This window comes from Mobula hypostoma, chromosome X2, assembly GCF_963921235.1.
Source record: "Mobula hypostoma chromosome X2, sMobHyp1.1, whole genome shotgun sequence".
Taxonomy (NCBI): Eukaryota; Metazoa; Chordata; class Chondrichthyes; order Myliobatiformes; family Myliobatidae; genus Mobula; species Mobula hypostoma.
This window is the reverse complement of record NC_086129.1, coordinates 37,467,022-37,493,143: the sequence shown is the minus strand read 5'-3', so window position 1 is coordinate 37,493,143 and position 26,122 is coordinate 37,467,022. Positions and strand designations below refer to the sequence as shown.

The 26,122-nt window shown below is 52.7% G+C and overlaps 1 protein-coding gene across 7 annotated transcripts in view; it reads left to right on the top strand.

The window, feature by feature from the left end:
* The window catches only part of bcl9l (bcl9 like), a 164,600-nt gene that overhangs the window by 51,986 nt on the left and 86,492 nt on the right, over window positions 1–26,122 (top strand). The window contains exon 1 of one of the 7 annotated variants that reach the window (XM_063038113.1): window positions 22,884–23,223. The exons of 5 other annotated variants lie outside the window; for them this stretch is intronic. The gene's annotated coding sequence lies outside the window, so the exon portion shown is untranslated. Of the gene's footprint in view, window positions 1–22,883; window positions 23,275–26,122 lie in introns of those variants that run through there. One more of the 7 variants, XM_063038115.1, reaches the window with a different exon arrangement.

Genomic DNA, 26,122 nt, shown 5'->3' with positions numbered 1-26,122 from the left:
AGTACTTCTCTGAATTCCTATTCGTCTCAGTTTTACCCAGGTTCCTCTCTCAGAGGGTGGTGAATCTGTGGAATTCATTGCTACAGGCGGCTGTGGAGGCCAAGTCATTGGGTATGTTTAAAGCGGAGGTTGAGAGGTTCTTGGGTAGTCAGGGCGACAGGGTTACTGGGAGAAGACAGAAGGATGGGGTTGAGAGAGATAATATATCAGCAATAATGGAATGGCGCAACACACACAAAATGCTGGAGGAACTCAGCAGGCCAGACAGCATCTGTGGAAAAGTGGAACAGTCAGCTTCCCAACTCTTTACTTCATCCCTGCCCCCTCTCCTAGTTTCACCTATCACCTACTACCTTGTATTTCTTCCTCTCCTCTCCCACCCCTCACCTTCTTACTCTAACTTCTTATATTTTCTCTCCAGTCCTGATGAAAGGTCTTGGCCCATAACATCGACTGTTCGCTCTTTTCCGTAGATGCTGCCTGGCTTGTTGAGTTTCTCCAGCATTTTTGTGTGTGTTGCTTGGATTTCCAGCATCTTCAGATTTTCTCTTGTTGATAATGGAATGGTGGCACAGACTCAATGGGCCAAATGGCCTCATTCTGCTTCTACGTGTTATGATCTTGGGGTCTTACCTGTGGAGGTAAAGAAATAGTTCACAGGGAGACCCTACATTAGGACTGAGAGTGTAGAGGGAAGATGATCAGTAATGAACGGAGAGATTGAGACAGGCTGGTGGGTGATAGGTGGAACCAGGTTCTTGGGAGATAATGGGCAGATGAAACCAGGTGGGAGAGGAAAGGAGAACCAAGGGAGAAGAAGCCAATGTGTATAGGTAATGAGCAGTGACCCTGGGAATAAGGGCAGGAGATGGGATGGGAAAGGTGAACAAACTGAGAGCCTGGGTGGAAGGGGGAAGTGGTAAAGGAAGATCTGAATATTGTAGGCCACCCAAGTGGAATATGGGGTGTTTTTCTTCTAGCTGGTACTTGGCTTCACTGTGGTAATGAAGAAGACCAAGGTCAGGCAGGTCATTGCTCTGCCAAACAGTCACCTGATCAATGCTTCGTCTCGCTGATGTGGAGGAGGCCATGTTGAAAGCTCCACTTGCAGTAAACTAGGTTGGAGGAAGTCAGTGAGTGGAAAAAAGTTAAAGTATCAATGAATCAAGACTTGTATTCTTTAGTGAAAAATATTGAATGGTAATACAATTGAACTGTTAAAGTGAGAACTAGTTCCACATCCATGAGGTACCATAGAAAACACAGCAGCTAGTTTCTGTACAGCTGAGACCCACAAACAGCAACAGATTATTTATATTTCAGGTGTTAGTTGGGAAGTTTGATGCATTTTTAGGACACCAAGGAGATAACATAAAAGCAAAAGTGAGGGCATATAATAGAGCAAAAATTAGTGGGAAATTAGAGGATTGGGAAGCTTTTAAAAACCAACAGAAGACAACTGGGGGGGGGGAGCCATTAAGAGAAAAAAAGAAATATGAAGGTAAGCTAACCAATAACACAAAAGAGAATTGTTATTGCTCTCCACGCCTCATGGCGCATCGGCTGGCAATCTTGCCATTTCTGTAGCATTTTTGTCTGTTGTTTATGAGACCGAGTTGCTAGCTCGACACTTAACCCAGCACGGATGGAAAGCATGTAAGGAGCCGGCCAGATTAAAGCACAGGACCGCTTGCCTTGAAGTCCGGTGCTGATGCACTACACCACGGGCTGGCAATAAAAGAGGATACCATAAGTTTTTTTCAGCTATTTCAAGTAAAAGAGAGGTTGTATACTTTGACAAGGTGTCACACACGAGGTTGTTTGACAAGGTAAAAGCCTATGGTATTACAGGAAAGATACTAGCATGGATAGAAGATTGGCTGACTGGCAAGAGGAAAAGAGTGGGAATAAAGGGTGCCTTTTCTGATTGGCTGCCAGTGACTAGTGGTATTCCACAGGGGTTTATGCTGGGACCGATTCTTTTCATGTTATATGGCAATGATTTGGATGACTGAATTGATTGCTTTGTGGCCATGTTTGCAGATGATATGCAGTTAGGTGGAGGGGCAGGAAGTGGGGAGTTTGCAGAAGGACTTGGACAGATTAGGAGGATAGGCAAAGAAGTGGCAATGGAATACAGTGTGTTGGGAGCTGTATGGTCATGCACTTTGGTAGAAGGAATTAAGATGTAGACTATTTTCTAAATGGAGAGAAAGTTCAGAAATCAGAGGTGCAAAGTGACTTGGGAGTCCTTGTGCAGGATTCCCTAAGGGTTAATTTTCAGGTTGAGTCATTGATGCGAAAAGTAAATACAATGTCAATGTTCATTTCAAGAGGACTAGAATACAAAAGCAAGGATGTAAGGCTGATGCATTGTAAGACATTGGTCAGACCACACTTGGAATATTGTTAACAGTGTTGGTTCCCTTATTGAAGAAAAGATGGGCTGGCATTGGAGAGGATCCAGAGGAGGTTCACAAGTATGATTCTGGAAATGAAAGGGTTAACATATGAGGAGCTTTTGGTGGTTCTGGGCCTGTACTTGCTGGAGTCTAGAAAAATGAGGGAAGATCTCATTGAAACCTACCAGATATTGAAAGACCTAGATAGAGTGCATGTGGAGAGGATGTTTCCTATAATGGGGGAGTCTAGGACCAGAGGGCACAGCCTCAGAATAGAGGGACATCCATTTAGAACAGAAATGAGGAGGAATTTCTTTAGGCCAAAGGTGGGTGAATCTGTGGAATTCATTGGCACAGATGCTGTGGAGGCCGTCATTGGGTATATTTAAAGCAGAAGTTGATAGGTTCTTCATTAGAAAGGGTGTCAAAGGTTATGGGGAGAAGGCAGAAGAATGGGGTTGAGAGGGATAATAAATCAGCCAACGTGAAATGGCAGAGCAGACTCAATGGGCTGAATGGCCAATTTCTTTTCCTATGTCTGATGGTCTTTTAACTTGACTTGAAATGCACAATCAATGTTTTTCAAAAAGTGTGTGTGTGTATTGCGTGTTGCTCTGGATTTCCAGCATCTGCAGGATCTTTTGTGTTTGAATCTAAACTTATGATTTACCAATCATTATGATCAACATTACTTGAGAGTTTCAAATCTGCACTTGAGTCTTTGGTGTTTCAAATTAACAACCTGAGTCTGGGGAATGAAAGTGAGTCAATGGAAGATTAAATAGCGTAGGTGTCAGAATGGGAGACGTCGAGGCTGCTGATGAATTGCTTATGCCAGACATGGCTCTTTAGCTTCACACTCTCACACTGGAGTAGCTGGAAGCAGAGAATGCACTCAAATCACTCACTTCAGGTTACGCAAAATTAATGAGCTGGTGTTTGCAAACTAAGGGCCTCGGTAATAGCTGTTTAGCACCTCCTGCCTGTTACGGCATCGTTTGGATTGCCACTGCTCTCCCTCCAAGCAAATCTTTATCTAATTGGGCCCTGGTGTGATTCTCAAAGGGCAGAAACTCTTACAATGAAAGAAAGACTGAGAACAGACCAGGAGATATTTCTGTGAGATGCAACTCGCTGGACCCTGCCGTGTCTATTGCTCTGAAGTGCTGTGACTACCACCAAAGTCCTTCTGCAAGCAAATTTATTGCCACAGATGGCTGTGGGGAACAAGTCATTGGGTATATTTAAAATGGAGGTTGATAGGTTCTTGATTAGGTAAGGGTTTCAAAGGTTATCAGGAGGATGGAGTTGAGAGGGATAATAAATCAGCCATAATGGAATGGCAACATAGTCTCAGTGGGCCAAATGCCTAATTCTGCTTCTCCGTCTTATGGTATGAGTTGGTAGCTAATTTCTTCTGGCAGTTCAGCTAGAGAACATATTGAAAACATATTCAGAAGTACTTCATGGGCTGCAAGGATGACCTAAGATTGTAAGAGGTGATATGTAAATGTAAAGGTTCTTAGCTGCGTGTGTGAGTGAGTGGTAACTGCAGAGTACACAGCTGCTGAGTCAGACAGGCAATGCTGCAACATGGAGCAGTTGGATAGGCAGGAAGTCCATCTTTAGACGATATTCTTGGGATGGTAGTGGGCTAATTCTGTCGATGTTACAGGAGATGGTGTTGACCTGGCCTCAGTATGATGCATGCCTCCCAACTGCTTCCTGTGCTGTAAGACAATCTGGGGCAGGGGGTGGGGGTGTGGGGTGGGGAATGGATTACAGAAAGCAGTAAACTTCCGCTCTCCAGCTGGGTGGGCTGTTTCTATTCCCCCTTGAACAATAGTGGGCTTGAGCATGGCCAGTCCTGGGGCTGGCCCAGGCTTGTTGCATCAAAGTGTGTACCAGTCACGGGCTGGCTAAAGGGCAGGCAGTCTAGGCTCTGGGTCAAAGGGGGTTGGCATGACAGGGCTTGGACCAGGGAGGCATTACAAGGGCGTGGGGCTGGGGGGAGTGGTAGGCCAGTCCAAGTGGCAGCTCGCAGATTCTGTTTTTGTTTGCCTGCTTGTGCCTTCACTTTCCTTGATTCCTGCTGATTTGTAGTTACAGCTGAAGTAGAGGAAGGTATTTTCTGGAGCAAAGGGTTGGGTGATTAGCACCAGAGTCTCAGAGCAGATTGACGCCCACTATTAATTTATGTCATCTGCTCTGTTGTTTTTCAACATACCTCCATTCTTACTGGGTCACAGTTCCCCACTCATTGACTGCAGACTGGTACATTGGTGTCACGGAAGAGTCTGCCTTTTCCCAGCACCAGTTCACTATCTCTTGGTCATCCTTGTGGGCAAACTCGAGCAAGACTTGCACGTTGCACATTGTGTCAGTGGGACCATTTCACTCCATGATGGTGTGATTGATGAGTGACACTGAGTGACTGCACCTTGATCTGCTCGATCTGAGCAGCCCTCTCACAAGTGTATCAATGCCTGCCACTCCTTCCCACTAAGGAGATTGAGACATCATGAAAAGTTCCCTTGAGCTTCACCCAATTTTTTTTCCTTTTGCTGTGCTGAACATGGAACAGTACAGCATTGTGCAGGCCGTTTGGCGTCTTGATGTTGTGCTGACCTTTTAGTCTACGCCAAGATCAATCTAACCCTTCCCTCCCCTAGAGCCCCTCCATTTTTCGATCGTGCTTGTGCTTATCAAAAAGTCTCCAAATGCCCCTAATGTATCTGCCTCTACCACCAGCCCTGGCAGGGTGTTCTCTGCACCCACTAATCTCTGTATGAAAAAGACTGCCCTTTGACATACCACCTCCCCCATACTTTCCTCCAATCCCCTTAAAGTTATGTGCCCTTGTTTGACCCATTTACCCCTTGGGCCATGTCCACTAAATCTATGTCACCTCAGAAAAGACTGAAACTACCAATTAACCTCTCAATTTTTTTTAGGCGCTGTGGATATTGGGTGAAAATAGTTATAATGGCCCCATGGGAGCCAGTGCCTCTGGAACAGTGGCTCAGTGAGAATCAGTGCCACTAGAATGGTGGCCCAGTGAGAGCTGGTTCCATTGTAACAGTAGGCCAGTGGGAGCCAGTTTCACTGTAAGGATGACCTATTGATGTTGGTGCCACTGGAACAGTGAAAACTAGTGCTCTCGCACAATGAAAACTGGTGCCAGTTACAGGAGTGTATTTGAGGATGTCCTTGAGAACCAGTGGATGCACTGTAATTGGATTTTTAGTAGGCCTTTGACTAAGTCCCTCAGAAGACCTTAAAGCACATAGGATTAGAGGTAAAATGGTTACACAATCTGAAAGTTAGTTGTCAGACAGACAACAAAGTAGAAATCATTGGCTTTCGTAGGTGGTAGATGGTGACCATTGGGGTCTGTAGGGTTCAGTGATCTAGTCAAACTGTTCAATGACTTGTTGAGGGATGTGAATGCCACATTTCTAAGATGGCCAACAACATGAAACTGGGTAGGATTGTGAGTTAGGTGAACTAGACATGTTGTGTGATTGGGGAAAATACATCACAATAACAGATAAATGTGATAGTTATCCACTTCAGTAGGAAGAGATAACAGCAGAGTGTGTTTTAAATGGCAAGGGATTGGAAAATGTCGATGATCTGTGTCCTTCATTACAAGCAATAAGGCAGATTGAAGTAGGGGTATCTCACTACAGTTATACTGGACCTTGGTGAGACCACACCTCGAGCAGTAGCCCTGCAAGGATCAGAGCCCTGTGTGATGAGAAGAGAAAGAGAAACAAGGAACTGTGAAAGAGGGAAGCAGATGGGCAGATTGCCTGGTTCAACACTGCCCAGTTTTGACTTTCTGTTTGCCCTGAGACAAATAATAGGAAACCATGGTGGAAAGAGCAGTTCTTGTAAAAATGTTTTCATCTTCTTAGTCCACAGATCTTCTGATACATGCACTATTGCATTTCTATAGTGTTCTTTGTTCCTTCCCATAAGACATAGGAGCAAAATTAGGCCATTTGGCCCATCAATTGTGCTCTTCCATTTTACCATGGCTGATTTATTATTCCTCTCAACCCCATTCTCCTGCCTTCTCCCCATAACCTTTGACATCTTGATTAATCAAGAACCTATCAACCTCTGCCTTAAGCACATCCAATGACTTGACCTAAATAGATGTCCCTCTATTCTGAGGCTGAACCCTCTGGTCCTAGACTCCCCCACTATAGGAAACATCCTCTCCACATCCACTCCATCTTAGTCTTTCAGTATTTGATTTGCTTCAATGAGATCCCCCTCATTCTTTTAAACTCCCTTTTTCTTTCCTGGGGTCATTCTCGTGAACCTTCTCTGGACCCTCTCCAATGCCAGCACATCTTTTCTTAGATAAGGGACCCAAAGCTGTTCACGATACTCCAAGTGCTATCTGACCAATGCCTTATAAATCCTCAGCCTTACATCCTTGCTTTTATTTTCTAGTTCTCTTGAAATTATGCTGACATTTTATTTACCTTCCTTCCCAGTGACTCAACCTGCAAGTTAATCTTTAGGGAATCCTGCACAAGGACTCCTAAGTCCCCTTGCACCTCTGATTTTTGAATTTTCTTACCATTTAGAAAATAGTCCATCCCTTCATTCTTCCTAGTAAAGTGCATGACCGTACACTTCCCTGCACTAAATTCCATCTGCTACTTTTTGCCATTCACCTGATCTGTCCAAGTCCTTCTGCAGACTCCCTGCTTCCTCAACACTACCTGTCTTTGCATCGTCTGTATTTTTACACAGAGTACATTGGGTTCTTGGAATGAGCCACCAGGGAAGTGCTGGAAACAAATATGATAGAGGCATTTAATATGCTGGACACATGAATTTCAAAGTTCAAAGTACATTTATTATCAAAATATGTATACTATATACAACTTTGAGATTTGTCTCCTTACAGGCAGCCACAAAAAGAAACCCAATAGAACTCATTTTTTTAAAAAAAGACCAATAAACATCCCATGTGCAGAAAAAAAAAGAATTGTGGAAAGAATACAATTAAGCAAATGACATTCAGAACTTAAATTCACGAAAGTGAGTCCACAGCTGATCCGGGAGCCTGTTAGTTGAAGGCCACAGCCTCAGGTCAGCGCAGAGATGAGTGAACCTTGTGCAGCAGTGAGCTGAACATTGGCCCATTCCTCGCCTTCAGCCCCGACACCCTGACCTTTTCAATCTGGCCTGGTACTTCATTCGGCCAAGCAGCGGGTTTTTCCTTGCTCCCAGACCCAGCCCTGCTGCTTCAATACGCTCTCGAGCCTGGGACCTGCTGCCTTGATTTGTACCACACCCAACCTTTCCAATTCGGCCCAGCCCTTAAATCGGTCAGCTTGTTCATCACTCTTTGCCCCAGGCCTGACCGCCTCGACTCTGCCTCACATCGGTTATGCTGCTTCAAATGGCCTCCGAGTACGCTTCAGCAACCAAATTGGCTCACTTCCCTGCTCTCAGGCCTGGGTCCCGCTGTCTCAATTCAGCCTGTACGCACCAAGCCGCAACCATCCTGCACCTTCGAGACTTCATTTCACACCACAAAAATACGAGGTTGACTCCAAAAGGGAAGTTACAGGCTATTGATTTTCCGAAGAAAAAGTATGATTAATAAACTAAGTAATAGTTGCTTTTGCCGCCATCTTAATCCGGAAACTATGCAGGTAATGGAGGAATATGTATGTATCATATATCATATACAGGCAGAGAGAATTTTAACGTAAATAGGCATGGTGTTTGCCACGAACAGCGTAGGCCAAAGGGCCTGTTCCTGTGTTGTATTGTTCTATGTTCAGTCACGTGAACAGCCTTATCTCCCTCATGTAGGAAGAGAAGATGGCATGATCCTCTGAAATGCTGCAATTGTAAATGAGTTGGGTTGATGGACAATCTTCCCCCAGTCTATGCTGTCCTTATCTTGGTGAGGTACTGGCGTCAAGAATGAAGGGGTCTATACTGCAGTGAAGGAGGTGGCTGCCACAGGAGAGGGGACCTGCCCTCCAGTGAGACTTGGCACATTTGGTAGGGGCCTGGACCTGCATTGGTGTTTTAGGAGCTGAGGGAGCATCGACTCAGTACCTTCAAGGGAGGAGGAGGCGTGTATCCTGCGAGAAGCAACACCTACAGCAGAGGGGGTGGGCGATGCCTTTTTAAATGATTGCAGCCAGATTGAAAGGCGTGTCATTGCTGTGAGAGGGGGCCAGTGTTCATTGTTCCTTCTCAGTAACACAAGATGGTGTTTAGAAATCAAGTGACATTTAAGATTGTAGTTTTATGCTTTCTTTGCACAGAGGCTCCCTCGTTTTTTTTGAGGGACCAGCAGCTCCAATACTGACTGATCACATTACACTCTGCATTTCCTCCAACATGTCACGTGACAGGACCCTGCAGCTATTTATGGAACAAGTGAGAAGCCTGCAGAATAAGCCGCAGCCAAAAACACTGCCTGAGCTGCTGTCAGGGCCCTGCCTCTCGGCCTGATTTGTACCTCCACCCCCGCCCCAGCAGGCTCCCCTGCACTACCTTCCTGCCTTCACCTTTTCCTCTGCTTGTCAACCTGACCTGCCCCATCTTTCCACTGTCCCAGGTAGGACTCTCCTCCAGACAAGTAAACCTCCCACCCCTCACCACAAGCCTCCAGCTTCTGTCCCCCACCACCCAAGTTCCACCCCTCCACCCCTCCTCTGGATCTTGGCCTCATCTGTCCCCCATTAGGGATTCTATCAAAACTACAGCTCAACAGCAGCTGTACTGAGCGCCTGATTAAAAACATACAGACCCACCTCAAACCTCGGGTTATAAAGGAATCGGGATTTGTGAAAGATCCAAGTCAGCGAGTGTAGGGTGTTACCTGAAGCAGTCTCTCACCTGGGTGCAGTAAGCTGCAGCCTCTAGCTCATTAACCTCCTCAGACTAGCCTTTAACCACTCACAAGCACTCGCCATTGATTTCCTGTCCTCGGATGTTGGCATGTTTCTCACAGTGCCAGGCAGGGAGCCTCCAGTATGTTTGTAAACAGTCATTTATCATCCCAACGGAAGCAATTAACCTCCTCACTTTGCCTTCCCCTGGGGAGAAAGGCTTTATACAGAACACCACGTCTGTTTATCCCTGCAGACGCTCTATCCTGAGCTCCCAGAGGTTCTTGCCAAGTTTACCCAAAAAATTGGGACGTCAGTGTGTGTATTACAGCCGTCCTCTAAGATGGTAAATCATCCCACGCCTCTGCACTAGAGTATTATTAAGTAAAACTTGATACCCGGTGCATCAGGAGACATTCAGAAGCTTGATCTAAACATTTAGCAGGGTCTTAAATGAAGACAGGGGTGGAGTGGTTGTTAGAGGGATTTCCAGAATGCAGTCAGTTGTTATCGCCTCCAGAGATAGGGCTGTGAAAATAGCACAAGAAGTCAGAATTAGAGGGGTGCAAATATCTGAGAATTTTGGGGCTGGGGGAGATTACTGAGATGAGAAGGAACAGGGCATGGGGAGGGGGAAGGAATACGGTTTGAAACCAAACGTGAGGATTTATAGGTTTAGGTTGGGGAAAGGACTCTAGAACTCAGTTTGGATTCCTGCTACTCATCACTATCCCATAATACATTAAAAAGGCCTTCCACCATGTGACTTTTGACTGTGCTGGGGTGCTGCCAAAGTGTTTTTGGCTTGACATTGAGAATAGTTATACTTTAATGCATGGGAGGGATGAGGAAGAACTTGTGTCCCCGGGAATGATTGCGGGCTGGTTCTCAAACATTCTCTGTTTGAAGGAATCATGTGAGTTGGATGGGAAAGGGTTCCCTGAATGCCATTGGCATGTTTTCACTTAATTAATCTACTCTGACTTAGTGATGTTATTGTATGGAGCGACGAATGCTACAATTGTTTGCCTTAGAACAGGAAAGATTGAGGCCTAGATCGAGTGGAGGGCCAGAGACTTTTTCCCAGGGTGGAAATGGCTAATATGAGGGGGCATAATTTAATGGTGATTGGAGGAGGGTATAGGGGGATGTCAGAGGTAAGTTTTTTACACAGAGAGTGGTGGGTGTGTGGAACACCCTGCTTGGTAGAGGCAGATACATCAGGGGCATTTAAGAAACTCTTAGATAGGCACATGGATGATAGAAAAATGGAGGGCTATGGCAGAGGGAAGGGTTAGATTGATCTTGGTATGTTAAAGGTCAGCAAAATATCATGGGCTGTGTTCTACTGCAAATAAGCGTGTACAATCATGAAGCATCTTTGAGTGGGAGGGACGTTGGTAATTTAAGGACACAGATTACCAGGAGATTATTAGCTAAATAAACAGGGAGAAGATGAGTATTATTTTAAGTGACTGAGTTACGGTGTACTGGCTGAAAAGGGAATGACAGACACTCCATGGAAACTCTTCTAAAGAAACTGAGAAGGGAAAAGTGAGTGTCAGGGACATCATTTTCAGAGAACCTGCACAGACACGATAGCCTACTGTGCAGTTTGTTTCTGTGTTCAAAGGGGAAATGTGGGCAGGAACTAACGGATGGTAGACTAATAGCAATAACTGAGATGTGGACCGCCCCTGATTGCACAGATTCAGTGTGATACTGATGGCTGGATGCTTTCAAGGTCTCTGTTCAGGGCCAGTGAATGTTTTCCCAGAACATGATCACCTGATTTTTATTTCATCATTAAACTTTGCATAGTTCAGCACGATGGCACTATGTTCTGAAAGGACAAGGTGATGGCGAGAATCATACAATCACAGTTTCAAAATCCAGCTCACAATAGGCCCCAGCTAGTGGGCTTGTTTACAGTAACTACCTCCAATACGGAGGAGATAGATCAACATACAACAACTCAAACGTTGACCTTTCTTGGTCTTGGTTCAGTTACTAAAGGGACTCTTCTGAAATTAGGGTAACTGGAGTAAGGGGAGAACATGTGAAGGCCCTCTGGCGTGCCCAAATGAAAGATGACTGTTATTTGTCACATATACTTCAAAATATACAGGAATGTGTTGTTTGTGCACAGAAGAAATGAGCACTGGGGCAGATCAGCCATGATCAGATTGAATGGAGAGGAAGTGTTGAGTGGTGCAGTGCAGTTGCTCTCTATTTTCCATGCACTGGAGCCCTTCTGATTTCAGTCCTGAATCTTGCCCGTCGCCCTACTCCACTTTGTCACTGCACCAGCACATACTTACGCCCAACACCCCCTCTCCTCTCCTCTCCCCTCCCAATCCCACCTCCTCCCCCTCCCAATCCCCCCCTCCCCCCCTCTCCCCTCCCCCTCTCTCCCCTCCCCCTCTCCCCTCCCCCCTCCCCCTCCCCCCTCCCCCCTCCCCCCTCTCCCCCTCCCACCCTCCCCTCTCCCCCTCCCCCTCTCCCCCTCCCCCCCTCCCCCTCTCCCCCTCCCCCTCCCCCTCTCCCCCCTCTCCCCCCTCTCCCCCCTCTCTCCCCCTCTCCCTCCCCCCCTCTCCCCTCTCCCCTCCCCCTCTCCCCCTCTCCCCCTCTCCCCCCTCCCCCTCCCTCCGTCTCCCACCCTCCCCCCTCCCCCTCTCCCCCTCTCCCCCTCCCCCCTCCCCCCTCTCCCCTCCCCCTCTCCCTCCCCCTCCCCCCTCCCCCTCCCCCTCCCCCTCCCCCTCCCCCTCCCCTTCTCCCCTCCCCCTCTCCCCTCCCCCCTCCTCTCCCCTCTCTCCCCTCTCTCCCCTCTCCCCCCTCTCTCCCCTCTCCCCCTCTCTCCCCTCTCCCCCCTCTCCCCCCTCTCCCCCTCTCCCCCTCTCCCCCTCCCCCCTCTCCCCCCTCCCCCCTCCCCCTCTCCCTCTCCCCCTCCCCCCTCTCCCCCTCCCCCTCCCCCCTCTCCCCCTCCCCCTCCCCCCTCCCCCCTCCCCCTCTCCCCCCTCTCCCCCTCTCCCCCTCCCCCTCTCCCCCCTCTCCCCCCTCCCCCTCTCCCCCTCTCCCCCTCTCCCCCTCTCCCTCCCCCTCTCCCTCCCCCTCTCCCTCCCCCTCTCCCTCCCCCTCTCCCTCCCCCTCTCCCCCCTCCTCCCCCCCTCCTCCCTCTCCCTCCCCCCTCCCTCCCCCTCCCCTCTCCCCTCCCCCTCTCCCCTCCCCCTCTCCCCTCCCCCTCTCCCCTCCCCCTCTCCCCTCCCCCCCTCCTCTCCCCTCTCCCCCCTCTCCCCCCTCCCCCCTCCCCCTCCCCCCTCTCCCCCTCTCCCCCTCTCCCCCTCTCCCCCTCTCCCCCCTCCCTCCCCCCTCTCCCCCTCTCCCCCCTCCCCCTCTCCCCCTCTCCCCCTCCCCCTCTCCCGCCTCCCCCTCTCCCCCTCCCCCTCTCCCCCCTCTCCCCCTCTCCCTCTCTCCCCCCTCCCCCCCTCCCCTTCCCCCCTCCCCTCCCCTTCCCCTCCCCCCTCCCCTCCCCTTCCCCTTCCCCCTCTCCCCCCTCCCCCTCTCCCCCTCTCCCCCTCTCCCTCCCCCTCTCCCTCCCCCTCTCCCTCCCCCTCTCCCTCCCCCTCTCCCTCCCCCTCTCCCTCACCCTCTCCCTCACCCTCTCCCCCTCTCCCCCCTCTCCCCCTCTCCCCCTCTCCCTCCCCCTCCCCTCTCCCCTCTCCCCTCCCCCTCCCCCTCCCCCTCCCCTTCTCCCCTCCCCCTCTCCCCTCCCCCTCCTCTCCCCTCTCTCCCCTCTCTCCCCTCTCCCCCCTCTCTCCCCTCTCCCCCTCTCTCCCCTCTCCCCCCTCTCCCCCCCTCTCCCCCTCTCCCCCTCTCCCCCTCCCCCCTCTCCCCCTCCCCCTCCCCTCCCCCCTCCCCCTCCCCTCTCCCCTCCCCCTCTCCCCTCCCCTCCCCTCCCCCCTCCTCTCCCCTCCCCCTCCCCCTCCCCCCCTCTCCCCCCTCCCCCTCCCCCCTCTCCCCCCTCCCCCTCCCCCCTCTCCCCCCTCTCCCCCCTCCCCCCTCTCCCCCTCCCCCTCCCCCCTCTCCCCCTCCCCCCTCTCCCCCTCTCCCCTCTCCCCCCTCCCTCCCCCCTCTCCCCCTCTCCCCCTCCCCCTCTCCCCCTCTCCCCCTCCCCCTCTCCCGCCTCCCCCTCTCCCGCCTCCCCCTCACCCCCCTCCCCCTCTCCCCCTCTCCCCCTCTCCCTCTCTCCCCCTCCCCCCTCCCCTTCCCCCCTCCCCTCCCCTTCCCCTCCCCCCCTCCCCTCCCCTTCCCCTTCCCCCTCTCCCCCCTCCCCCTCTCCCCCTCTCCCTCCCCCTCTCCCTCCCCCTCTCCCTCCCCCTCTCCCTCACCCTCTCCCTCACCCTCTCCCCCTCTCCCCCTCTCCCCCCCCTCCCCCTCTCCCCCTCTCCCCCTCTCCCCCTCTCCCTCCCCCTCCCCTCTCCCCTCTCCCCTCCCCTCTCTCCCCTCTCTCCCCTCTCTCCCCTCTCTCCCCTCTCTCCCCTCTCCCCCCTCTCTCCCCTCTCCCCCCTCTCTCCCCTCTCCCCCCTCTCTCCCCTCTCCCCCCCTCACCCCCCTCCCCCCTCTCCCCCCTCCCCCCTCTCCCCCTCCCCCTCCCCCCTCTCCCCCTCCCCCTCCCCCTCTCCCCCCTCCCCCCTCTCCACCCTCCCCCCTCCCCCCTCCCCCTCTCCCCCCTCCCCCTCTCCCCCTCTCCCCCTCTCCCCCTCTCCCCCTCCCCCCTCCCCTTCCCCCCCTCCCCTCCCCTTCCCCTCCCCCCTCTCCCCCCTCCCCCTCCCCCCTCTCCCCCTCCCCCCTCTCCCCCCTCCCCCCTCTCCCCCTCCCCCTCTCCCCCCTCCCCCCTCTCCCCCCTCCCCCCTCTCCCCTCCCCCTCTCCCCTCCCCCCTCCTCTCCCCTCTCCCCCCTCTCTCCCCTCTCTCCCCTCTCTCCCCTCTCCCCCCTCTCCCCCCTCTCCCCCTCTCCCCCCTCTCCCCCCTCTCTCCCCTCTCTCCCCTCTCTCCCCTCTCTCCCCTCTCTCCCCTCTCCCCCTCTCTCCCCTCTCCCCCCTCTCTCCCCTCTCCCCCTCTCCCCCCTCCCCCCTCCCCCTCTCCCCCCTCCCCCCTCCCCCCTCTCCCTCTCCCCCTCCCCCCTCTCCCCCCTCCCCCTCCCCCCTCTCCCCCTCCCCCTCCCCCCTCCCCCCTCCCCCCTCTCCCCCTCTCCCCCTCTCCCCCCTCCCCCTCTCCCCCCTCTCCCCCTCCCCCTCTCCCCCTCTCCCCCTCTCCCCCTCTCCCTCCCCCTCTCCCTCCCCCTCTCCCTCCCCCTCTCCCTCCCCCTCTCCCCCCTCCTCCCCCCTCCTCCCTCTCCCTCCCCCCTCCCTCCCCCCTCCCCTCTCCCCTCCCCCTCTCCCCTCCCCCTCTCCCTCCCCCTCTCCCTCCCCCTCTCCCTCCCCCTCTCCCTCCCCCTCTCCCCCCTCTCCCCCCTCTCCCCCCTCTCCCCCCTCTCCCCCCTCTCCCTCCCCCTCCCCTCTCCCCTCTCCCCTCCCCCTCTCCCCTCTCTCCCCTCTCTCCCCTCTCTCCCCTCTCTCCCCTCTCCCCCCTCTCTCCCCTCTCCCCCCTCTCTCCCCTCTCCCCCTCTCTCCCCTCTCCCCCCCTCACCCCCCTCCCCCCTCTCCCCCCTCCCCCTCTCCCCCTCCCCCTCCCCCCTCTCCCCCTCCCCCTCCCCCCTCTCCCCCTCTCCCCCCTCCCCCCTCTCCCCCCTCCCCCTCTCCCCCCTCCCCCTCTCCCCCTCTCCCCCTCTCCCCCTCTCCCCCTCCCCCCTCCCCTTCCCCCCCTCCCCTCCCCTTCCCCTCCCCCCCTCCCCTCCCCTTCCCCTTCCCCTCTCCCCCCTCCCCCTCTCCCCCTCTCCCCCCTCCCCCTCTCCCCCTCTCCCCCTCTCCCCCTCTCCCCCTCTCCCCCTCTCCCCCTCTCCCTCCCCCTCTCCCTCCCCCTCTCCCTCCCCCTCTCCCCCTCTCCCCCTCTCCCCCTCTCCCCCCTCTCCCCCCTCTCCCCCCTCTCCCCCTCTCCCCCTCTCCCCCCTCTCCCCCCTCTCCCCCCTCTCCCCCTCTCCCCCTCTCCCCCTCTCCCTCCCCCTCCCCTCTCCCCTCCCCCTCTCCCCTCCCCCCTCCTCTCCCCCTCCTCTCCCCTCTCTCCCCTCTCCCCCCTCTCTCCCCTCTCTCCCTCTCTCCCCTCTCTCCCCTCTCTCCCCTCTCCCCCCTCTCCCCCCTCTCCCCCTCTCCCCCCTCTCTCCCCTCTCTCCCCTCTCTCCCCTCTCTCCCCTCTCTCCCCTCTCTCCCCTCTCTCCCCTCTCCCCCCTCTCTCCCCTCTCCCCCTCTCCCCCTCTCCCCTCCCCCTCCCCTCTCCCCTCCCCCTCTCCCCTCTCCCCTCCCCCCTCCTCTCCCCTCTCTCCCCTCTCCCCCCCTCTCTCCCCTCTCTCCCCTCTCTCCCCTCTCTCCCCTCTCCCCCCTCCCCCCTCTCTCCCCTCTCCCCCCTCTCCCCCCTCTCCCCCCTCTCCCCCCTCTCCCCCCTCCCCCCCTCCCCCCTCTCCCCCTCTCCCCCCTCTCCCCCTCCCACTCCCCCTCCCCCTCTCCCCCTCTCTCCCCTCTCTCCCCTCTCCCCCCTCCCCCTCTCTCCCCTCTCCCCCCTCTCCCCCTCCCCCCCTCTCCCCCTCCCCCCTCCCCCCCCCCCCTCTCCCCCCTCCCCCCTCTCCCCCCTCCCCCTCTCCCCTCCCCCTCTCCCCTCCCCCTCTCCCCTCCCCTCTCCCCTCCCCTCTCCCCTCCCCTCTCCCCCTCCCCCCTCTCCCCCTCTCTCCCCCTCTCTCCCCCTCTCCCCCCTCTCCCCCTCTCCCCCTCTCCCCCCTCTCCCCCTCTCCCCCCTCTCTCCCCCTCCCCCTCTCTCCCCTCTCCCCCCCTCTCCCCCTCCCCCCTCTCCCCCCTCCCCCCCTCTCCCCTCCCCCTCTCCCCTCCCCCTCTCCCCTCCCCTCTCCCCTCCCCTCTCCCCTCCCCTCTCCCCTCCCCTCTCCCCCTCCCCCCTCTCCCCCTCTCTCCCCCTCTCTCCCCCTCTCCCCCCCTCTCCCCCTCTCCCCCCTCTCCCCCTCTCCCCCTCTCCCCCCTCTCCCCCCTCCCCCCTCTCTCCCCTCTCTCCCCTCTCTCCCCTCTCCCCCTCTCCCCCCTCTCCCCCCTCTCCCCCTCTCTCCCCTCTCTCCCCTCTCTCCCCTCTCCCCCCTCTCCCCCTCTCTCCCCTCTCCCCCTCTCTCCCCTCTCTCCCTTCTCCCCCCTCTCCCCCTCTCCCCCTCTCCCCCTCTCCCCCTCTCCCCCTCTCCCCCCTCTCCCCCTCTCCCCCTCTCCCCCTCTCCCCCTCTCCCCCTCTCTCCCCTCTCTCCCCTCTCTCCCCTCTCCCCCCTCTCTCCCCTCTCTCCCTTCTCCCCCCTCTCCCCCTCTCCCCCTCTCCCCCTCTCCCCCTCTCCCCCTCTCCCCCTCTCCCCCTCTCCCCCTCTCCCCCTCCCCTCTCCCCCTCCCCCTCCCCCCCTCCCCCCTCTCCCCCTTTCCCCCTCTCCCTCCCCCTCTCCCTCCCCCTCTCCCCCTCTCCTCCCTCTCCCTTCCCCTCCCCCCCTCCCCCTCCCCTCTCCCCTCCCCCTCTCCCCTCCCCCTCTCCCTCCCCCTCTCCTCCCTCTCCCTTCCCCTCCCCCCCTCCCCTCTCCCCTCCCCCTCTCCCCTCCCCCTCTCCCCTCCCCCTCTCCCCTCCCCCTCTCCCCTCCCCCTCTCCCCTCCCCCTCTCCTCTCCCCCTCTCCCCCTCCCCCTCTCCCCCTCCCCCTCTCCTCCCCTCTCTCCCCTCTCTCCCCTCTCTCCCCTCTCCCCCTCTCCCCCTCTCCCCCCTCTCTCCCTTCTCCCCCTCTCCCCCTCTCCCCCCTCCCCCTCTCCCCCTCCCCCCTCCCCCTCCCCTTCCCCCCCTCCACTTCCCCCCCTCCCCTTCCCCCCTCCCCTCCCCTTCCCCTCCCCCCCTCCCCTCCCCTTCCCCTTCCCCTCTCCCCTCTCCCCTCTCCCCTCTCCCCCTCTCCCCCTCTCCCCCTCTCCCCCTCTCCCCCTCTCCCCCTCTCCCTCCCCCTCTCCCTCCCCCTCTCCCTCCCCCCTCTCCCCCTCTCCTCCCCCCTCCTCCCTCTCCCTCCCCCTCCCCCTCCCCTCCCCCTCCCCTCTCCCCTCCCCTCCCCCTCCCCTCTCCCCTCCCCCTCCCCTCCCCCTCCCCTCTCCCCTCCCCTCCCCCTCCCCTCTCCCCTCCCCCTCTCCCCTCCCCCTCTCCCCTCCCCCTCCTCTCCCCTCTCTCCCCTCTCTCCCCTCTCCCCCTCTCCCCCTCTCTCCCCTCTCTCTCCCTCTCTCCCCTCTCTCCCCTCTCTCCCCTCTCTCCCCTCTCCCCCTCTCTCCCCTCTCCCCCCTCTCCCCCCTCCCCCCTCCCCCCTCTCCCTCTCCCTCTCCCCCCTCCCCCTCTCCCCCTCCCCCTCCCCCCTCTCCCCCTCCCCCTCCCCCCTCCCCCCTCCCCCTCCCCCCCCCCCCTCCCCCCTCTCCCCCCTCCCCCCTCTCCCCCTTTCCCCCTCTCCCTCCCCCTCTCCCTCCCCCTCTCCCCCTCTCCCCCCTCCCCCCTCCCCCCTCTCCCTCTCCCCCCTCCCCCCTCTCCCCCCTCCCCCTCCCCCCTCTCCCCCTCCCCCTCCCCCTCCCCCTCCCCCCTCCCCCCTCCCCCCTCCCCCCCTCTCCCCCCTCCCCCTCTCCCCCCTCCCCCCTCTCCCCCCTTTCCCCCTCTCCCTCCCCCTCTCCCTCCCCTTCTCCCCCCTCTCCCCCTCTCCTCCCTCTCCCTTCCCCTCCCCCCTCCCCCTCCCCCTCCCCCCTCCTCCCCCCTCTCCCCCCTCCCCCTCCCCCCTCTCCCCCCTCCCCCTCCCCCCTCCCCCCTCTCCCCTCCCCCTCTCCCCCCTCCCCCTCCCCCCTCTCCCCCCTCCCCCTCCCCCCTCTCCCCCTCCCCCCTCTCCCTCCCCCCTCCCCCCTCCCCCCCTCCCCCCTCTCCCCCCTCCCCCCTCTCCCCCTCTCCCCCCTCTCCCCCCTCCCCCCTCTCCCCCCTCTCCCCCCTCCCCCCTCTCCCCCTCTCCCCCTCTCCCCCCTCTCCCCCCTCCCCCCTCTCCCCCCTCTCCCCCTCTCCCCCTCTCCCCCCTCCCCCTCTCCCCCTCTCCCCCCTCTCCCCCCTCTCCCCCCTCTCCCCTCTCCCCCCTCTCCCCCTCCCCTCTCATCTCCCCCCTCCCCCTCTCCCCTCTCCCCCCCCCTCTCATCTCCCCCCCTTATTCATTGATGTGAATTTGCATTGAACCCTCCTCCTGCGCTAATGTGTCATTACTTGGGGAGAGCTCATCAAATTGGATACAGTTGTCCAGGTGATGGTTGATCAATGTTCTGCAGGACAGGAGCATAAAAGACTCACTTTAGTTTCCTTGGGCATCCAAACCTTAATGTATTTTATCTACTATTGTTTCCTTGTTTCTCACCCTTAAGAAAATGGTCTAATTTATGTTTTGTTGATACAAGTTGTTAATTGTTGTAGTATTCAAACTTCAGTATGCAGCTCTTTAATGCTTCATCAGGTTAAATTGTAAACTGAGTGGATTTCCATTAATTGGTTAATTGGGACAAAAGAGCAAAAATGAATTGAGAAAATAGGTGAGATTCTCTTCATTTATTTGGGACACTGCTGTTTAATTGGGACAGGAGACTTGCCAAACAGTTTTGTAAACTAGCGCCAGTTGCGTGGCGATTAGAGCAAACAGTTTAAATAGCATCAGTTGTCTGTGCTTGTGTTCAAAAAGCAGAGATTTTTTTTCCTGATATAAGCAACAAGACAATTTTGAGCTGTTCTGCTCACTGCGGTTTGCTCACTGATGCCAGAAATGGCCAGGAGTGAAAATGAAACGATTTCACCACTTCAACAAGTTAGGAACTGCGAAGAATTTGAAGATATCAATAATCATCTTGAATGTTACAACGAAAATTAAGATTTTGATTATTCAAACATCGAAAGCATTGTAATCCATTATCTGCACTAGGTGTCGGCTGATTTTGTTCATTTACAGTCAATCAAAACACAGCAGCATACACTGGATAAATTCCTGCATTGATAACAATTAGTAACTAATATTGTTTTATAGTACTGTAGTAATATTGATAGTGTTCTAATTTCTTCTCTATTTGATTTAAATACATAACTCGTTAAACAGTAATTTCCCTTTTTCATACCTTTTTAACTATTTCCATGAAACTTCAGCTAATTGGCGCAGCTGCTTAATTTGGCCCAATTAACTGGAATCCACTGTATATTGAAGACCCGGGAATTTGAGAAAACTTTGATTACATCTTATCAACAAGGGTAGACAACTTTTATCTCTAATCCTTGTGGTGCAGCTCACATTTCCCAAAGTTGTCTCAAAAGTTGATATACATTTATTTTTGATGGTAAGTTCTTGTATGACTTCTGAAAATTTGGATAGACTATCCCTGTAGACATTCTCTTAATTACCATGTTAGCGATCCCCTCAATCATTGCAACCAGATTAATTAATCAGGCATCTTAGTCTGATGTTGTACCTGTCTCGTATTCTTTTATTTGGTCATTACAGAAGGAACTTTTTGTTTTGTAATTAACCTATTAACATAGTTGGGAATCTTTGAGATACAGCTTTACTCTGTATCTAATATTTAACACACTAAGTGTTAGATGAAGTACTGGTCTTTAGAGTGGAAACACAAAAATACAGATGCTGGGATTTGGAATAACCCACATAAAGCTGGATAAACACAGCAGGTCAGGCAACATCGATTGTGGGTTTCAGAAAGGGGAAGTTGGGAAGAAGACACAGCAGTCCTCATCAAGGGGATCAGCGGTGGAAAGGTTGAGCACCTTCGCGATCCTGGACGATGGCCCCTGAGAGCACATTGATGCAGTCATGCAGAAGGCACACCAGCAGCTGTACTTCATTAGAATTTCAGATTTGTCACCAAAGACTTGCGAATTTCTACAGATGTATGGTAGAGAGCTTCTATCTGGTTGCACCCAATGCGCAGATTACAAGAGGGTTGTAGACTCAGCGAGTTGCATAATGGGCACAATGCTCCCTGCCATCAAGGACATCTTCAGGAGGTGAAGCTTCACGAGCACAGTATCCATCATTAAAGACATTCACCATCCGGGACATGTCCTCTTCACATCGAGGGTGAAGTACAAGAGCCTGAAGACCCATATTCAACATTTTAAGAAAGGCTTTTTGCCCTCTGCCATCAGATTTCTGAATCCATGAACATTACCTCATCATTATTCTTTTGCATTATTATTTTGAGAGTTGTAATAATTTTAATGTACTGTTGCCACAAAACAACAAATTTCATGACATATGTCAGTAATAATAAACCTGATTCTGTCATTTTCCCTCTGTATTTGCTGTCTGTCCCATTAAGTTCTTCAGCTTCTCGTGTGTTTGCGTAAAGCAGGTTGCTTTTAAGTGAGGTATTTATGATAGGCTTGACCAGGACCTGTTTGAAATACTGGCGTTTTTTTTTAATGTAAAGATCAAGGAGATATATGGAGCTTGTGAGACACAGATTACCAGAATAATGCCAGAGCCTTAGTGGTTAAACTCTGAGCAAAGAAAATAGACTTAATGTATTTATTGGAGTTTATAGGATTATGGGATGATCTAATCAAGGTGTTTAAAATCATGGTAGGATTTGATGAAGATAAACTATTTCCTTTGATAGAGAAATCCAGAACAAGGGGCCATATCCTTAAAATTGGTGTTAAACTGTGCAGTGAGGCACAAGAGGGGGGAGTTGCTTTTAGGAGAAAAAAAGCAAATTTGGATTCTGTTTGGTGTCTAAAATAACAATGGGTAAAATAAAGTCATAGAGCACTACAGCACAGAAGCAGGCCTTTTGTCCCCTCTAGTCCATGCTGCTTGGTCCCATCTACCTACACCTGGACCATAGTCCTCCACAGCTCTCTCTTCCATGTACCTATCCAAATTTCTCTTAAATGTTACAATTGAACCCATTTCTACCACTTTTGCTGGCAGTTCATTCCACACTCACATCACCCTCTGAGTGAAGAATTTCCTCAGGTTTCCCTTAAACATTTCACCCTTCACCCTAAACCTATGACCTCTAGTTCTTGTCTCGCCCAACCTGAGGGGAAAAAGCCTGCATTCATTCACCCTATCTATACTCCTCATAATTTTGTGTACGTACTTCACGTGATCTCCTCTCATTCCGCTGCATTTCAAGGAAATAAGTCTAAACCTATTCAACCTTTTCTGTAATCGTGTCCTCTAGTTTGCATAATGAAGGGAAGAACAACAGACCCCAACCTCTCCTGTTTCAGGTGAGTGGGGTGAAAGTTAATCACAGTCGCGATTATTATCTTGTAACTGTCATCAAGGAGCCCTTTAGTGTGGACGGCAACAAGAACTGATTCAAATTTGGTGGTGTTGTTTCTCAAGAGTTGTGTTATGTTCTGCCTTAATGTAGGAAAATATTCTTCTGAGGTATGCAAATCAAATTAAGTGTGACAACAAAACACAAAGAATATAGATGAAAAGGCCAGTTAAAGAAGTGGATTTAAGGGTCACCAAAAGGAATTCCAGAGCTTGGGGCCCAGGCACATGAGAGAGTGGTCACAAATGGCGATTTAAAACTTGGGACACTCATGAGGAAGGACATAATTACGGAAACACGTCTTGCAGTGGGATTTGGGGTTCTAGAGCTGGGAGAGGTCAACAAGGTTGAGATTAGTGAGGGATTTGAGCACCAGTTTATGAATTAAGCTCAACATGTCGGTAGATCAAAGCTAAAGTAGATGAGAGATGAGTAAAAATACTGTCCATGTTTGCATTGCCAAATGTCTCGCCCACCGTTGTTGAAATGGAAACAGAAGGCAGGTGACGCAGGAGAAACAAAGCCAAGGGCAGAGGAATGAGGGGAATTACCACTGAGTGTTTCAGACATGTCAGCAAGTAGGCTGTCGTAGTGCACTTTGCCGCACCATCCCTTCCACCTGCTTCTCTTTCCTCTCTCCTTTCCTTTCCTCACTCCACTCGATCTGGAAGAGGCACCAAGTCTATCCAACTTGTTTGTTTCCCTCCTAACCTTTTGTTTCTTATTCTCTCCCCTGCCCTTTCTTTCCCTTCCCCTTTCCCGCCACTGGTTGACTGCCTTTTCCACTTTGCTCTCTTTTCATTACCCCTTCTTTCCTGCTTCTGCTCCCACTCACCTTTCCGACTTTCTCTTTCCCTTCCCCCTCCGTCACAGTTGCCATTTCCCCTCAACCCTCACTCACTCCATCACCTTTCAGCTCCCTGTTCCTGTTGTTACTCCTTCTCCACTCCCTCAGACACAATCTCTTGCCATCTTGACAGGGGTTTCACTTGACTGGATAGGTTATTTAATCTCACCCCTGGGTGGGGGTGTTGGGTCAGGGTGGGCGGGATGGGAAGAGGGGTAAGGTAATGGAAAGGGAATGTGAGTGGAACAGAGAGAGCATAGCAGGAGATTATGTAATAGCGGGCAAGAATGCAATCTAAAGGAGAAAGTAGATGAGCTAGGTTGAGAAAGAAACGAAACACCAAGGGTGAAGTGTGGGCAGGAGAGTGCCAGTACAGTGCTTGTGTGTATCCAGGTAACCCAAGCTGATAGTTGTGTCCCGCCCTGTTGTGTCACGTTGGCCCAGGTGACTCACGGCTGCCTTGCAGAGAAACTACTGCAAGTCTGCTCTCAACACCACAAGGATGTGACTGAGAGGAAGGGGTGTCTCGGCGGATTCCTGAGCTGGCTGTCCGAGCTACTGGAATAACACTAGTAAGAGAATTCCTTTGTTGGCGTCAGATTCAGTTGACAGTCTCTGCTGTGGTGAGTGTGTATGCAACAGAGAGGAGGGGAGAGGGAGGGGGGAAGAGAGAGAGAGAGAGAAACTTGCAGTACAGGTTTGGGAGTCAGCTCTCAAGCTGCAGGAATTCACAATTCTCTGTCTCGAGGTGTATTGTGCTTTAGGTTCACTGCTTCATAGCTTTTGCAGATCAGGCCCTGACTGATTTGCTGTGTTGTTTCTTGGTCTTTACCCGATAAGAGAAAATATTTAATTTAACTTGGAGATGAGACTCAGAATGCCAAGAGCACCTTAAAATGCATATGGTCTGTTCCAGGATAAGTTCAGTCACTACGAAGTCTTGATATTGGAACATTTATTTTCTTGTTTTAAAAGAAAAATGAATTTTCAGGCTCTTATGGCATCCTCAAATACAAGTTGTTGATGTGTCAAAATACTGCCTTGCTTTTGAGGATCTGAACTGGGCTGGGATACTGACAATGAATCTCCAAATGGTGAACTCCGATCTCATCGGAGCTGACAGAGAGGAGGGAAGAGGCGGGACTGAACTGTGACCCAGACATTTCCCAAGGGAATAACAGCTCATTCCAGCCTGCCCTTGGGCACTCCCTGCTGGTAGGCGACTACTCAGCACATACTCCGTGACATTAGTGTTTCCATCCCTGTACTGCAGCTGACAGATGGCTTGAAGAAGCTGGAGGTACCACATACTGTCAGTATGATCTCTGCAATGCTCTGCTTCACGTGAAGTTTTTAAACTCTGTCTATCTTATCAGACAGGAAAAACTCTGAGGGGTAAATTGAGACACTTGCACTAGAATTAGTCTGCACCTGAAATTTGTTTCAATTGTCAATAAGCAGCAGTCTGGCATTGTATATCACCAGGATACATCACTGGTACATTCAGTACATTGCAATACTTAATAAAAATCAAAACTTAAATTAAAAGCATAGGTCAAAACGAGAGCCAAAAAAGGTGAGGTAGTGTTCATGGGTTCATTGCCCATTCAACAATCTGATGGCAGAGGGGAAGAAGCTGTTCCTGAATCATTGAGTGTGTGTCTTCAGGCTTCTGTACCTCCTCCCTGATGGTATCAACGGGAAGAGGGCACGTCCTCGGTGATGGGGGTCCTTAATGATGGATGCCACCTTTTTGAGGCATCACTTTTGAAGATGGAACATAGAAAGCCTACAGCACAATACAGGCCCTTCAGCCCACAAAGCTGTCCTCGATGCTGGGGAGGCTAGTGCCCATGATGGAGCTGGCTGAGTTCACAACTTTCTGCAGCATTTCCGATCCTGTGGGTGGCCCCTCCACACCAGATGGTGATGCTCATGGGAATGATTAAATATTTGATTGAAAACACTGCAGGAAGAGGACATTGAAATTAATCATCTTTCACTGCAGAATTTAAGAAATTAAGAAATGGGGTCGAGTAGGAAACCTGCTGGATAGAATGGACCTGTAGAGGATACTTCCATTGCAGAGTCTAGTATCTGAATGCTCAGCCTCAGCATAAAGGTGTGTCTTTTTAAAACTGAGATGAAGAATTTCTTCAATGAGAGGGTGTGGAATTTGTTACAATATTCCCCCCAAAAGAAAGGAGGCTGCTGCCCATCAGGGTAAACATGGGGAGCATTCAAAATATTTATTGAAGCCAGGTGAAAACCCACTGTGCATCATATCACAGCTAAAGCCTGAAGAGTAGTGCAGACCAGGGACTCCCACCATCCAATTCATGCTCTCTTCTTGCTGCTGGCATCAGGAAGAAGGTACAAGAGCCTCAGGACTCTCTCCACCAGGTTCAGGAACAGTTACTACCCATCAACCATCAGGCACTTGAACAAACGGGGATAACTTCACTCACTTGCCCCATCATTGAAATGTTCCCACAACCAATGGACTCCCTTTCAACTACTCTTCATCTCATGTTGTTGATATTTATTATTTATTTATATTATTGTTTCTTCTTTTTGCATTTGCACAGGTTGTTGTCTTCTGCATGTTGGTTGAACGCCCTAGTTGAGTGGTCTTTCGTTAGTTTTGTTATAGTTATTCCATAGATTTGTTGAGTATTCCCACAAGAAAATGAATCTCAGAGTTGTATATGGAGACATATATGTACTTTGATAATAAATCTACTTTGAACTTTGAGATGTGGAAAAGGAGTAGGTTAAAAGGTCAACACAACATTGTGGGCCAAAAGGCCTGTACTGTACTGTTCTCTGTTCAAGGAACATTTGAAGTGTAGCACGGATATGTTTAAGGGGAAGCTAATAAATAAGTGTGGCAGAAATCCATATAGGACGTGTTAGTAAGATGAGATGAGAAGGAAGCTTGTGTGAAACATGCACATTGGGACTGATAGGTTTGGTCCAGTGGCATCTGTCAAAGCAGCCTTTGTGAAATGTGAGTAGTGACTGTGCTGCCTTTCACAAATGAGAACTGAATTTGTCCAAACTTTGGAAAAATTCTCCTTGCATTTTTGGCTGCTGGACTGATATTTAGAGGTGGGAATAATAACTTAGTAATAAGCACCAATCAAAAAGCTTTTGATTCAGATCTGAGGGAAAGGTTTGTGACAAAATGAGGACGAAAAGTTGGCAAGTGGGTTCTTTCAAAGCTGTTGAATGAGCCTCACTTGCTTGTTTAGATTCTGATGTTCGTAAGTAGCAGTGTGAATTGTGGACATAACATTCAGCAGATGCTGGAAATCCAAAGCAGAACACACAAGATACTGGAGGAACTCAGCAAGTCAAGCAGCGTCTATGGAGAGGAATAAACAGTCAATGGTTCGGGCTGAGACCCTTTGTTAGGATTGGATAGAAAAGGGGCTGAAGCCAGAATAAGGTGGGTGGGGGGAGGGGGGA